Genomic DNA, 10,805 nt, shown 5'->3' on the forward strand with positions numbered 1-10,805 from the left:
AGAAGAGTCATGCACTACCTAAATTTTCGTATGCGCTAAATTGTGACTTTGACGCGCTAAACCGTTAAAATCGAATTTCAAAAATAAAAAACTGACCAAAAACGACAAAATAAAAAATCACAAAAGGGTCAAAAGTGTTGACTTACACGTCTACAAAGACAATGTTGTGGCACCTGAGACTCGGCCACATAGGTGAGAAGGGTCTACGAACTTTGAAAAATAAGAACCTTGTTAATGGGTTGAATGATTGCAATCTTGAATTTGATTTTTGTGAGCATTGTATTTATGGAAAACAAAACCGCATTCAGTTTTACTCTAGTTCTTACAAGTCTTCAAGTGTTTTGGATCTAATCCATTCGGATGTATTTGGTCCAGTTGATGTTTTTTCTATTTGTAAATCAGTTTATTATGTTTCTTTCATTGATGATTTCAGTAAAAGAACATGGGTTTATTTTCTTAAGAGTAAAGCTGAAGTTTTCAGTCGTTTCAAAGAATTTAAAGCAATGGTTGAGTTGCAGATTGGAAATAAGATAAAATGTTTAAGGACAGATAATGGCGGTGAATATTGCTCCAATGATTTTGACACATTTTGTAAAGATTGTGGTATTAAGAGACAGAAGACAACTCCGTATTCTCCACAACAGAATGGAGTTGCAGAAAGAATGAACAGGACCTTGATGGAGAAGGCTAGGAGTATGCTAAGTGGTGCTGGTCTAGAACAAAAGTTCTGGGCTGAAGCTGTAGCCACTGTCTGCTACCTGATAAATAGGTCTCCTACATCAGCTCTTGTTGATAAAACGCCAATGGAAGCGTGGTCGGGCCACAAGCCTTCACTTAGTCATCTGAGAGTTTTTGTTTGTGAGGCATATGCTCATGTGCCAAAGGAGAAGCAGACAAAATTGGATAACAAAGCTGTTAAATGTATATTCATTGGATACAGTTATAGTGTGAAAGGATACAAGCTTTGAGATCTTGTTGCACAAAAGGTATTTTATTCCAGAAGTGTTATTTTTAGAGAAACTAAGTCTTCTTCTGTTACAATGCAGCCAGGACAAAAAGAAGAAAAGAAAGATGTGATTCAACTGCCAGCTACACCTGAAAAAGTTGAATCGAGGCCCTTAGAAAGATAAGAAGTTGATGAGAGCTCTATGAGTTTTGAATCATTAGAGGAAGAAGAACCTGAACCTGAACTTATTCGAAGGTCTACTAGACAAAGAAAACCACCTGAAAGGTATGGATATTCTCCTGATGATTGGAGATGCATATTTGCTTTGAATGCTAATATTGATGAACCGAAATCTGTAGAAGAGGCTCTTGGTATAAATGATTCAGAGTCCTGGAAAATTGCCATGGATGAAGAGATGACAGCTCTTAAGAAGAATGACACATGGGATCTTGTACCATTGTCTGAAAGACGAAAGCCTGTTGGTTGCAAATGGGTGTTCAAAAGGAAGATAGGTTCAGATGGAAGAATTGAGAAGTACAAAGCACGTTTGGTTGCCAAAGGTTACTCCCAGGTTGAGGGAGTAGATAATGGTGAGATTTTTTCTCTTGTAGACAAAATGACATCCATTTGTTTCTTACTTTCTATTGCAGTAGCTTATGATCTAGAGGTCGAACGAATGGATGTAAAAATTGCTTTCCTTCATGGAGATTTGGAGGAAGAAATTTATATGACACAACCAGAGCACTATGTGGTAAAAGGTAAAAGTAATTTGGTCTGTAAGTTGAAGAAATCCTTGTATGGTTTAAAACAGAGTCCTAGGATGTGGTATCAGAAGTTTGATACATATATATTGAGTTTGGGGTTTGCGCGGTCTAAATCTGATTACTGTATATATTTCAAATCTGATGGTGATCGTTTCCTGGTTATTGCCTTGTATGTTGATGACATGTTGTTTATTGGGAAAGGAAAAGGTTTGATTGCAGAATTAAATCTCAACTCTCGGCAAAATTTGATATGAAAGATCTTGGTGCAGCAAGACACATTCTGGGAATGGAAATTGTAAGAGATAGACAAAATAAAAAGCTTTGGCTAGGCCAGAGTAAGTATGTTGGTACTATTCTGAGAAGATTTAATATGCAAGATTCTAGACCATTGAGTGTTCCCGTTACAACGGGAACAAAGCTTTCTAGTTCACAGTGTCCTACATCCCCATTGGAGATGGAAGAGATGAGTCAAGTACCATACCAAAATGTTGTTGGAAGTTTGATGTATGCTATGGTTTGTACAAGACCAGATATTGCCCAAGCAGTGGGAGTACTTTCCCGTTACATGTCTAATCCAGGAAGAGCACATTGGGATGCAGTAAAAAGAGTTTTTAGATACTTGCAGGGTACCTCAGAGTACTCTATATGTTTTCATGGAACATGAAATGAACATTCCTTGGATATTAGAGGCTTTGTGGATTCAAACTGGGCTAGTGATGTTAATAGAAGAAGATCCACTAGTGGATATGTGTTTACATTATTTGGTGGTGCAATTAGTTGGATGAGCAAGCGACAGGTTGTGGTCACTTTGTCCACTACAGAGGCAGAGTATATGGCAGCTACTCATGCTTGCAAAGAAGCCATTTGACTTAAGAGATTGTGTTCAGATATAGAGTTTAAACAGGGTGCAGTGACAATTTATAGTGACAGTCAGAGTGCAATCTGCCTAGCGAAGAACCCAACTTTTCATGCCAAGACCAAGCACATTGATGTACAATATCATTTTGTGAGAGATATGGTTGAGGATGGCAGGGTGAAGTTGGAGAAGGTAGAAACTTTGGTGAATGTTGCTGATTCATTAACTAAGCCTATGAGCACAAAGAAGTTCAGATGGTGTTAAGAGTCTATGGGCCTCTTGGCCCCTGACTGTTTAGTCCATGGTAATATGGATCCCTTGACTCTCGCAAGGTATTCGACAAGTGGGAGAATGTTGAGATACATGTGTCTCAACCTTGCAATTTTTAGTAAATAGTTCCAAATGTAGTTGGGAGGTTTCCCATGTGTCGATGCCTTGAAAAAAGGTATGAGTTGTCAAAAGATGCCTTGTCCATAGTATAATATAGGGGGGCCATTTTTAGAGATTATATGACACATTTCATGTTAGTTATGAGGGTCAAAAATAGGGGATAAGAGTTTGGACGCGAGTAACTATTTTTAACTTGGTTTTCTTATCTTGGAAAAACAAATGTCAAGGGTGGGCAACACGTGTCATGGAGGTTTTGCCCATGGTATTGTAAAACCACAAATGGTTTCCAGGTTGTAAAATTCCTATATAATGAGGGCTTGGAGAGGAGTTTGCATGATGGAGTTTGGTTTGCAAGGCTGGGCACTAGAAGGATGCTAGTGAAGTCTCTCTGAGATTGAGTTGAGGTGATGCTCTTGTAAGAACTTGCGTTGCAAGTGTATTGTAATCTCATGTTGATTTGTTAATACATTATGCAGGTTTTAGAGTGTGGGGTTTTTCACCCGTATGGGTTTTCCCCACGATAATCACTGTGTTATGTGTTTATTGTTTTATTTCTACTCTATGTGCTTCTTGTGATCTCTGTGATAGTTAAGTTGAAATTTGCATAATCGTCCTCTCAAGATTAGTGTAGGAAGCGTTTCCGCACACCTTTGCTTCCTTATAGTTGGAGCTGTCCCATTGTCTGTTTCTTCTTCCAGGGATGTGCCTAGCCCTGACTCTATTGGCTCTTTGATGTTTGGTGGCCTCTCCTTGGGTGTTGCATTTCCTGCCTTGGATTCATTGGATTGGGAAGCTGAGGCTGCTAAGGTTGAAGAAGGTTGGATTTTTGTTAAAAGAAAACATTCTAAAAGGTCTTTGCTTTCTTTTGACATGACCTTTAGATCCCAAAAGAAGGGATCCAAAGGGAAATCCTAATGATGGTTGTTTGCTTCAAGTTGGGGGTGCCTGTAGTTAAAACCCCTTAGGGCAATAGTTAAAACCCCTTAGGGCAGTTGGAACTTTATTTTTCTTTTTCTTTTTTATCGCTCTATGTATCTCCTTTTGGATCTCAGACTGCTTGCAGATTTTTCATGCATATGTTTTATTTGTAAGGCAACTTTTCATTTTGGAGGGGTCAGTCTATTTCGATCCCCTTTCTTGGCTTTGTTCTATCTCGTCTTAGTTCAACTTCGTTTAGTGGTTATTCTTGAATACCTTTAGCTATGGGGCTGTTTTGTTGTTGTGGTTTGTTTTGGCTTAATGTCTTGTTAAGTCCAAACTGTTCTCCTTTTGTAAAGGGTTTCGGGTCCCTTCAAAACCTGTTTTTGCTTTAATAAAAAACTTTTATGTTGATTTCTTTAGTCTCATTGGTGTATTTGTGAAAAGTAGTGTTTCTAGATTATTGTGGCATATTAGTAAGTTTTGCATTGTTTTACATTTCCAAGCTCACATTTTTGGCGCCTAGGTTGCTCAGTTGCAAGCACAACTTGCACAATAATAGGAGTAGGTTAGGGGTCTCACAATGGAGAGGGACACAACCATAGAGAAATATGGCAGGTCAAAGAGTTTGGTAGAGCATTTACAACAGGTTGGAGTCGAGGGTCCCCATAATGATAGTATGATGTCCATTTTTTCATGCTAGTAAGGAGATACATTACTGGCACTCCTTATATGTGCAGACTGTTCCTCCAGAGCAGAGGGCAGGTAGGACTCAGACAAAGAGTGTCGGTTTGATGGGACCACCTCGTCCATGACGACCACTACCGGGCTCTATAGGAGTAGGTCCATCAAGTGGCCCACAATAGAGACAAACAACTTCTGGTTGTAGTTCTTAGATTCAGTCATGTATACATCATTTTTTATATGATCATATGACTTGATTTGACCTGAGATGTATCTTTTGATTCATGTTATCATTGTACACTTGGACATTATTATTTTTGATGAACTATATGGTATATGATTTGCAGGTTATTATGCATGTTTATTATGGATGGATGCACTTTGTCTTTTATTCTTATACTTTTTAGATGCATTATGTTATGATGATTATCTTATCATGCTGATTTTATGATTATGATTCTATGATGATGATGATGATGTTTCTATAATGTCATGCTCATATACATTCAAACAAATGATGTATGATGTCATGGTGCCTATTTGATGATTGACTTACGTTTTTATGATTTTGTAGATGTGGTATGCATACGTATTGGATCCTTCTATATGATTAAATGCATATATTATATAGTAAAGTATGCATATAATGAATTTTTAAATTTTCAATGCATATGTAATGGACTAATTTATGACTTGAATTATTTGATGCAATGGATACTTTTAATTATAATGAGTGATATGTACATGTACATGATGTTGTATGTCAATGATATTATGATGACGTTATTTTTGTTTTTTTCTGTGATCTTCATGAAAGTTCTGTATATATGAAACCTATGTTTATGTATGAGAACTCTATATAGATGTTTATTTCAAATCATGATCTAAATGTATGGATAATGCAACTAATACTTATGATGTATGTAATAATAAGGTAATCCTATATGATGATTATAATCATAATGAATATTGTAACTAAATGGATAATCTAAAATAAATAATGCAATTATGATGCTACTAAAATATAATATTATGAAATGTTGTTTTTGTAATGCCAAGTGTACTCAATCATAAAATGAAAATATAATAACTTAGAAGACTTAAGAATGATAAGGTTGTAGATGTAGAATCACGAGCCATGCATAGAGAGATAACCTCTAAAAATGTTATAGATGAAATGCTTACTGGTGATGAAATAAAATGCAAGGTAACTAACATAAATGGAATGAAGTCATCTTATATACATTTTTTCCATGCCTTTTGTCATCATTGAGCTTTAATTGTTGTAAGAAAGTACAAGCACCTAGTCATTATTGAACCAAAATGACTCGAGTATTTCTTACATGGATTTTGATTTAGCAAGTTAATACAAACATCTAGGTATAATTAAACCAAGATGACCTGAGCATCACTTGCATGTATCAACATACAAGGATTGCCTTTTTTCATGTTTAGACCCTAATGTCCTCGATGACCCTTTGTCAATCATGTCCTTAGACGAGTCTGCTCATTACTAAAGACCAACCCACAAATATCAAACAAATAAAATAATCATGCACCATCATAGCTCCTCTAGTCTCAGACATCCTCGAGTAGCATAAGAAACATGATGACGAAAACCAATACACAACCATTGAATCTTCTTGCCATAGATGTGTTTTCTTGTCATGACAAATATAATCATCCTGATGGTGAGATGTTTAGGCAAATTGATTTTGTTGTCTGATATATGTTTGTCTAATGTCAAGATTTTGCTTGAAGCTCATTGTTAAGTTGTTTGTTGTTTGGAGATAGTATCACAATACAGGTGGTTATCCTCTAAAATGTGGCATCAAGAATTCAATTCTGTAACTAGGTCAAGGATTTGCCCCCAATCGAGAAAAATGACTTATTTATTATGAATGGGAAATATGGAGGGATGGGTGGAAGTCTTTATTATGAAATGGGTGGATGAAACACTAGTAACCAAGCCATGATGTGATTTTATTGTTAGGATATGGATATGGAAAAGTTTTTTATTATGGGATATACAATGGATATGAATAGGCTTTATTATGGGTATATACAATGGATATGAAAAGGGGTTTATTATGGGTATGGAAAGGGGTTTTATTAAAGATATATACAAATGGATATGGATGTAGATAAGAAATTAGAGTCCAAACAAATGGAAGAACTGCTTTATCACAAATGGTGCATGTTTCCAGGTTTTCATCACTTGATTTTATTGCAATTTTTATTGTTTTTTTGTATTTTTCTCCTTTGCATTAGGGTTTCCTAAAATGCTTGTATAAATATTTTGAAGATACACGCTGTTGATGAGATCATCTAACAACTCACCTTCACATGTGGACAATTGATAAGATCCTGATCCATAGGTAGCTACAATGACATAAGGACCAAGCCAATTTGGTTTGAATTCCCCCCTTTTTTCTTTGTCATGTTGATTCCTTGGATTCTCCTTGAGAACTCGATCACCAACCTAAAAAACACGAGGCTTCACTTTGTGATTGTAGCTTTTTGACATGCCTTGTTGATAAGGTTTAAGATGATTGAAGGCATTTTGATGTCGCTCATCCAACAACTCAAGCTCTTGAAGTCTAGATATGCGATACTCATCATCTAAAATTAGGCCTTTTAGCGATACTCAAAGATAGGGTAACTTGACCTCTATGGGTAAGATGGCTTTTGAACCATAGATAAGGGTGTAAGGTGTGACACCTATGGGGGTTCAAATACTTGTATGGTAAGACCACAAGTTGGATTTAGTTGAACATGCCAATCATGTCTGACATCATTGACTATTTTTTTCAAGATTTTCAATGTTTTGTTTGAAGCCTCAGCCTGGCCATTTCCTTGAGGGTAGTAGGATATGGAAAAGAGGTGTTGGATATGGAACTTGTCACAAAGCTCTTTGACATCCTAATTTTTAAAGGCTCATCCATTATCAATGATAATGGCGAAAGGGATTCCATAACGACAAATGATGTAATTTAGGATTAAAAAAGTAATTTGTTTGCCTATAACAGTGGTTTAAGGTACGACTTCAATCCACTTAGTAAAATATTCAGTGGTAGTTATGATGAATTTGTGGCCATTGGATGAAGGTGGATGGATCTTGCCTAGAAGCTCGAGTCCCCATTGGCAAAAGGCCAAGGAGAAGCTAAATACTAAAGCTCGAGTCGGTGCATGTATAAGATTACCATGGATTTGGTATTTCTTGCACTTCTTGACAAAATGATATGAATCTATTTTCATACTTGGTCAATAATACCCCATACACATGAGTTTCTTCACCAAAGTAGGGCCACTAAAGTCTGTTCCATAGATACCATCGTGAAACTCCCTTAAGGCAATTAGATATTCTTCACGTTCAAGACACCTAAAGAGAGTGTTGCCAAGACCTTGTTGATAAAGGGTATCAACAGTAATGGTGTAATGGGTGGCTTGACAGATAAAGGTTCTTTTCTGATTATTAGATAGGCTAGGCGGTAGGGTATTTTCTTTCAAATAGGTATAAATGTTTCTATACAAAGGGGAATTGGGTCCAACTAGATGACATATAATTCGAGAGTCATGATCCTCATATGCAGGAGTAGACAATTACTCCACTAAGTACTCATAACATGCTTTCTTTTCTGGTTTATCAAAGAGAGGCTATTGTTGCCATGACATTTGCAGCTTTGTAGTCTAATCTTGGTATTTGTTCAAAAGTGTTGATAGCAAAATATTTCTTAAAGTCATCTACCATACACTTGTATGTGTAGCGTCCTAAAATTGCGACACTTGCAATTTCGACTGCATTTGGGTCTTCACGATGGTGACGCAACACTGAACTTGAATGGAGACCCCGAAACCCGTTTACGACATCAAAAACTGCATATTTCTGCACCTTGGCCTGATCCTTCCTTGCACCCTGTTGTCCCGGGAGGTGGGACCATGGCGCCCAACGCCCTGGTCCCTGGCCCTATTTTGGGCCTGGTCTCTTTTGGGCATCGGGTCTTCAAGTTTGCAATTTGATAAATAATGATTCTAGGTCGGCCCAAGGTCGGAAAAATCAGCGTTTTAACCCTAATTGACAAGTATATAAACTACATTTCCTCTCCCATTTTGGGGAGGAAGGACATATGTGTACAAGAGGCGGAAGCGCTAGGCAAACATTAAAACATTCAAGCATTCAAGCATTCCTTCAAGCAATTGAGCATTCTAAGTCTCCATTCAAGGCTAAGTGTTGCATTCAAGACAAGGATTCAACCATTGAAGAGGAGATCACTTACAAGATACAACATACAACAACATTACACCTTCGCATGTAAGAATAGAAACATTCTTACAACAAGGTATCAGTACTTGTTTACATTACAAACATTTACATTTCAACATTCTCATTTCTTGGTTAATTCCAAAATCGGGGTTTGACCTAAAGGCAAACCCCTAATCCCTAACCCCCCAATCGTCCTCTCTTTTCTGTGTGTAGGTTGCAGGTACGCGGCTGTAATTGAAGATCTGGAACCCTTGTGTAGAGACGAACAGATCCCCCTTCGTTTCGCGAATTTTTCAGAGGACCGTGTGCACGCCGGGCGCCATTGTCCCGTCAACTTTCGCTCAAATTTGCAGGACAACATCATCTCGACATTTTACTGCTAATTTCAGGTCCGCAGCTTCATCCCATGTTTCTATTTCTGTCTGCAAACGAATCTTTCTTACTTTCACCTACACTCTTAGTTCAACCTTCTATCTACATTCTTTACAAAAGAGGGTAGCCTTGCTGTCACAACCCTTGAAACTCATTTAGAATCCAGTCTTGCATTGTGTAGGATTGGATCTTGTGGGTTTCAACCCCTCTTTTGAATGTAAAGTCTATCCTAAGTGAAAACCGTCAATCCTAGTGACCATCTCTCTCCTTGGAGGGGGGGGGAACACATGGGGTTTGATTTTCCGCTTTACATTTTGGTGAACCCGACGTGAACATCCTTTCTGATTATTCATGGTTAGATCTGAAAATTTTGCCTCCTTAATTACATTTCCATGTTTGATCTTTTACAAATTTTAGAGGTTAATTGCATGAAAACCCTAAATTTTCTTTTTAGTAATTGAGCTTGCGAAATGTTTAATGGTTAATGCTTGTTTCAGATCTACCCTTCTATTGCAAATTATCAATTCATATTTGTGCTTTAATTCTGAAAATTAAGCGGTTAAGTGGCAAAACCCTAATTTTTAAACCCTCTTGATTTAACCTTTGACTGATAATTTCATCGATCAAAACACCTCCAAATCGGCTGTAATTTTGGATTCCGCAACAAAATCATAATATCTTTCATCCCTGAAAATTTGGAAAAAAGTTGCGAGGACCGTGTGCACCCCGAGCGCCATTGTCCCCGACATTTTTTCCGAAATTTCGGGAGTTAGATCTTACTGTATTTTTCTGCTGAAATCCAGAATCTTGGCTGACTTCATCAATTCTAACACTTTCAAAATTAAAGTCAAAGTTGGTCTAGTGATTGCTTGGATTAAGGCTTCTAATCATTCAAAAATTGTTGAAATTGAAATTTTGTGTCAAAATTGTGTTCTTATTGTCCTAAATCTAAAAAGTGTGTTGGCATTCATTCAAAGTTTCAGTGCTTTATTCAAATTTTTGCAATTTGTAACTTTTGAAATTAAGTGGTTGATTGCAACAACTTTGATTTCCGCTTTCAAAATTGAATTTTACGCGAAATTGAGTCAACTTTTAATCGTCAAAGCTTTCATTGCTCTTAGTATTCCCTCTAAAATCATAAAATTCAAAATTTCAGTTTCCCTCTCTTTTTCAAAATTCAAATTTTGCATTTTTCAACAATCTTGGTAGAGTTCAATTTTGAGATTGCAACTTTAATTTGGCCTATCTAGAGATCGTAAAATCACTCAATTTTTTCAGATTAGCTTTAAAATCATCATAACTTTCATCCCTAAAAATTTTGAAAAAAGTTGCGAGGACCGTGTGCACTCCGTTCGCCACGGTCCCTGACATTTTTTCCGAAATTTCGGGAGATTGTCGTGATTGTATTTAACAGCTTAAATCTGGGAGATTGGCTGATTTTATTGAAATTTGCTACCTCTAAAATTTAAAATCTTCTCTTTCTCTCTAGTGCATGAGTTTTACAACAATAAGCCCTACTTACACTATTCCCGTTAGACGAAGCCTTAGAATTAAGTCTTTCCAAGGTTTAATTACCGAGGAGATGGAACCTAATTTGAAGGGCCTTTTTTA

Source organism: Cryptomeria japonica, chromosome 10 (assembly GCF_030272615.1).
Source record: "Cryptomeria japonica chromosome 10, Sugi_1.0, whole genome shotgun sequence".
In the NCBI taxonomy this organism is placed as follows: domain Eukaryota; kingdom Viridiplantae; phylum Streptophyta; class Pinopsida; order Cupressales; family Cupressaceae; genus Cryptomeria; species Cryptomeria japonica.